A 4,665-nucleotide genomic window follows, 5' to 3' on the forward strand; every position below is an offset into this window, starting at 1 on the left:
GATCAGAGCAGGCACTCAGGCAGGAAAGCGGCTTGGCGGCTGCTCTCAGTCTCATGGTCAGCTATTTTTCTTTTCTTTCTCTTTCTTCTAGAGACAGGGTTTGAGCCTGTCCTGGAACTCACTCTAGACCAGGCTGGCCTCGAACTCACAGAGACCCACCTGGCTCTGCCTTCAGAGTGCTGGGATTAAAGGTGTGCGCCACCACCCCACCACCCCACCACCCCACCACCCCACCACCCCACCACCCCACCACCCCACCACCCCACCACCCCGCTCAGCTACTTTTCTCTGCCACCTGCCCAGGTGTCAGCACTCACAGTGAGCCAGGCCCTCCCACAGACTCGCTCACAGGCCAATCTGATGGAGACATTTTCTCAGTTGAGGTTCCCTCTTCCCAGATGACCCCTGTCTCAAACAAAACAGCTAAATGGAAAATCAGCCCCCTCCAGGGGTGAGATGGAGTTGTGGATAATATTCTCCTGTGAAGTAGACCGCAGATGTAGCACCGAGACCAAGAGGGTGGGCACTGGTCACCCCGGCATCAGTGGAAACACACCGGGAGGAATGTATTCCTAACCAAGAACCAATTCCCGACAGTTGCCCCAGTTCTTACCCACTAAGATGGACATCTCCTAAGACGGCCACCATCAACCCTCCTTTCCCTGCCCTGCTCTGCTCCTCACAGGCAGAAGAGCCCATTTTCCATCCCTAGACTTGGGCTGACGACGTCAGTCCCTTGACTGACAGATTTAGTGTGGCAGAAGTGATGTTCGGGACACACGGCTGAGGCAGGAGAAGTCTGTAACTTCTGACTAGGTGCCTCCGCGTTCTGTCTTGGAACCTGGCCTTAGTGTCACACTAAAGGACCATACTGCCTGAACTCCCCGCTAACAGTCAGAATCTACTATGAATGTGTCAGGGAGGCATACCAGATGTTCAGGCGCAATGACATTGCAACCACAGGACGCTCCAAAGTAAGAGTGCCCAGCTGTGCCCCGTCAACCCACAGCCCACGGAGAGACATGAGCATCATTGCTTTAGGCCAGTACACTCAAGGAACACTTACGGGTTACACAATACAGGCTCAAGCTGTTTTGTGTTTTGACTTTCAAGACAGGGTCTCACTAAATCAGGCTGGCCTCCAACTCAGAGATCCACATGCCTCTACCTCCCAAGTGCTGGGACTAAAGGCGTGGACCACCACCGCCCGGCTTAGGTTCAAGTTCAAATGTGTGCACAGTACTGACTCATATTTGAGCTCACATAAGAGCACTCTGGGAGCCTCCCTCCACTCCCCACCCTCCTCTTCCTGTGACTCTGCTATCCTAACAGCCACCGTGGAAATGCAGTCAGGCTCCTAAAGATCTGACAGAGGGGACAAGCTCAAGTGTTAGGGTGCTTGCCTAGCATGCTGGTGACTCCAGAACTCAGGATCTGGAGGCAGAAGGGTCCGAACAAGACATTCAAGGTCATCCTCAGCTACCCATTGAGTTCAAGGGCAGCCTGTGCTACATAAGACCCTGGTAAAGTGTGTGCTTCGTGGGATCGAGGACCTGACTTTGAGCACCCAGAACTCAAGTAAAAAACTGCACACAGTGGCACATACCTGTAATCCCAGTGGTGGTGAGATGGGAGGTGGGGACATGCAGATACTTGGAAGCTCGAAGCTATCTTGGGTACTTGAAATTCCAGGCTAATGAGTCTGTCCAAAAAAAGTGTAAGGCACCTGAGGACCTATATATGCATGCCAGGCACCCACACACCTGCACCCACATATGGGCACACAAAGAAATCTGACCATGTCACACACACAATGAGTTGTCTTGGAAAACCAAACCAAACCAAACAAACAACCCAAAAATCAGGACAATTCAAGGCTGACACTTAGCCAGCCAGCAGAGTAAGGTCCTCGCGGTAGGAATGTAAGATTTCATTTCACACACAAGGGCAAGCAGGATCCCCTAGTAATTAAATACCAATTAGACATTAAGAAAAAGCCTGTTCCAAATCGTATCACTGTTCAACAGGGAAATGGGGGTAATTTAGCTTTGTTAATAGATGAGAGCTTCTGGGGCTGACGCCGGCAGAGGAACGAGTGTATTAAGAAGCACAGACCCAGGACCACTCTGTCCCTTTTCTTGGAGCTGGGTGACGACAGCTTCCCTCCCCCATTTTCTTAGAGTAGGGCAAGGCACCCCCCCCCCTTCCTTGTAGTGTGGGTGGCAGCCAGCTTCGTCACCATGCCTGTGTTCCCGTGCTGGTGTCTGGGAGGAAGTGGGAGAGATTGCAATGGCATGTATCATTTCTGAACTGTGCCTGGTCTGTTTCCAGCGCGGGCTACAGATCACAGTGCACTTCACAGCGTTCTGAGTGCCAGTGAGAGAAGCCGCTGCGTCCTTGCCTGGTCTCCCTGCTTACTCCGAAAACAGGCTTGAGGTGGTTCTGTGATCATGTTAGAACCTAATGTTAAAACAATACTCTTGAGACTGAGGGGCCACTGGGGGGAAAATGGCTTATTGGGCTGTTAAAAATGCTAGCCAGAGCCCAGTGGGGGTGGCAGATGCCTTTAATCCAAGCACTTGCAGAGGCAGGCCTGAGTTCGAGGCCAGCCTGGACTAAAGAGTGGGTTCCAGGACAGAGTAAACCCCCCCCCTCAAAAAAAAAAAAAAAGTGTTTGCAGCACCGTCAGCACGCTTCGGCAGCGCGGATCCTAACAACCGGAAGGATACAGAGAAGGTTAGCCTGGCTCCCGAGCAAGGATGACGCGAAAATCTGTGAAGCGTTCCGTTAAGGGAAAGAAAGAAAAAAAGAAAGAAGGAAGGAAGGAAGAAAGGAAGGGAAGAAAACCAAAACAAAACAGAATGCTAGCCAGGGCTGGAGAGATGGCTCAGTGGTAAAGAACACTGCCTGCTTTTACAGAGGACTGGGGTTCAATTCCTAGCACCCACGTCAGCTCACAACCATGTGTAACTCCAGTTCCAAGGGATTTGATTCCCTCTCTGGTCACCATGAGCACTAGGCATGAATGTGGTGCAAAAATAGACACAGGCAGGAGAAACACCCATATATATATATATATATAATCAAATGAAAAGTAAATTATAAAGAAAAGATGAACACACAGATGGTTTTTTTAAGTTAGCCTGGGTCCAGCAGGATGGCTTAGCGGGTGAAGGAGCTTGCTGCCAACCCTGGCGACTTGAGTTCAATCCTCGGGACTCACATGGTAGGAGTAGAGAAAGGACTCCCTGAAAATTGCTCTCCAATCTTTGCAAGAAACTCTCTATGGGATGCACCCAAACACACACACACACACACACACACACACACACACACACACACACACACACACAAGCGCACATACATGGGAGAGGGGATGGGGTTGGATAGAAAGGGAACTGAGGGAACCAGTTGGGAAGAGGAAGGGACTGTGGGAAATAGGGGACAAGAAAGGCTAATTGGGGTGAGTATGTCCCAAACACATCATATACCTGTGGGAAAACATTAAAATGAAATCCACTATTGTGTATAATTAATATAAGCTAACTAAACATGCTAGCCAGAAAAAGCATCAGGCCTGAGACAAATCCCTTCAGCCCACAGCATCGGGGCTAGTTAGACGTTGGGACGCTGCCTGCTGGACTGAGAGCTGAGGACGCTCTTATAGGAACTGAGGAGAAGGAAGCCTACGTTGTCTCCACGCGTCTGCACTGGGTGCAGGTAGGCCAAGTGAAGCCGGGTAGGCCAAGTAAAGACGGGGCAGGAGAGACGCTGAGGAGATGGAGCTGTTAGCCCTGTTCCAGGAGCAATGGCGCCCAGAGGTTTGCAGTGGGTTCAAGACCCCAGCACACACCAGGGAAAGGCACGGTGGTGCTCCACCTGCCCATGTGTCCTCCCACCCACTCTTCCAGCCCCGTCCATTTAGGGCATCTCTGCTTTTGTTGTTGTTGTTGTTGTTGTTGTTTCTCAGCACTGGTGACCTTTGAAAAAAAAACTTGGACCAGGTAAGTCACAATTTCCGAAGGCAGAGGCCGGCGGCACAGGTGGTTTCGATGTGCTGCCTACTCCAGAAGCCAGGTACAGTGACCTCAGCTGCCATCTGGGTGGGCACAGCCTGCCACCTCCTCTCCGGGGAGCAGCTTCCCTGAAGGGATGGCACAGGAGGAACACTCCTGTAGCCTTTGAGTAAGGCTCCTCAAGTAAGGAAGCCCCTCCCCCACACCCCTCCCCTCCTCCCCCACTCCTGTTAGTAGGTTAGTAGGAAAAACAGAACAGAATAATGGAAACAGAAGCCAGCATTAGGTATTCTAGGTAGGAGCTCTGCAGCCAAGCTACAGCCCAGCCCAAGGCTAGCCTTCTAAAGCTTCCATATATTTTTAAAGATTTATTTCATTTTATTTTTTTCTTAGTTTTTCGAGACAGAGTTTCTCTGTGTAGCCCTGGCTGTCCTGGGACTCACTCTGTAGACCAGGCTGGCCTCGAACTCAGGGATCCACCTGCCTCTGCCTCCCAAGTGCTGGGATTACAGGTGTGCGCCACCACCACCCCAGCTTTATTTTTTTTAAGTGTGTGTGTGTGTGTGTGTGTGTGTGTGTGTGTGTGTGTTGCCTACAGGGGCCAGAAGAGGATGTTGGATTACCCCAGAGCTGGAATAATTACCTAGAA

General features: G+C 51.1%; 1 pseudogene; it reads left to right on the forward strand.

Moving 5' to 3' along the window:
* The first annotated feature begins 2,689 nt into the window (after window positions 1-2,689).
* LOC121831882 (U6 spliceosomal RNA) lies at window positions 2,690-2,790 on the forward strand (annotated as a pseudogene).
* The last annotated feature ends 1,875 nt before the right edge of the window (window positions 2,791-4,665 follow it).

This window comes from Peromyscus maniculatus, chromosome 8 (genome assembly GCF_049852395.1).
Source record: "Peromyscus maniculatus bairdii isolate BWxNUB_F1_BW_parent chromosome 8, HU_Pman_BW_mat_3.1, whole genome shotgun sequence".
Classification (NCBI taxonomy): Eukaryota; Metazoa; Chordata; class Mammalia; order Rodentia; family Cricetidae; genus Peromyscus; species Peromyscus maniculatus.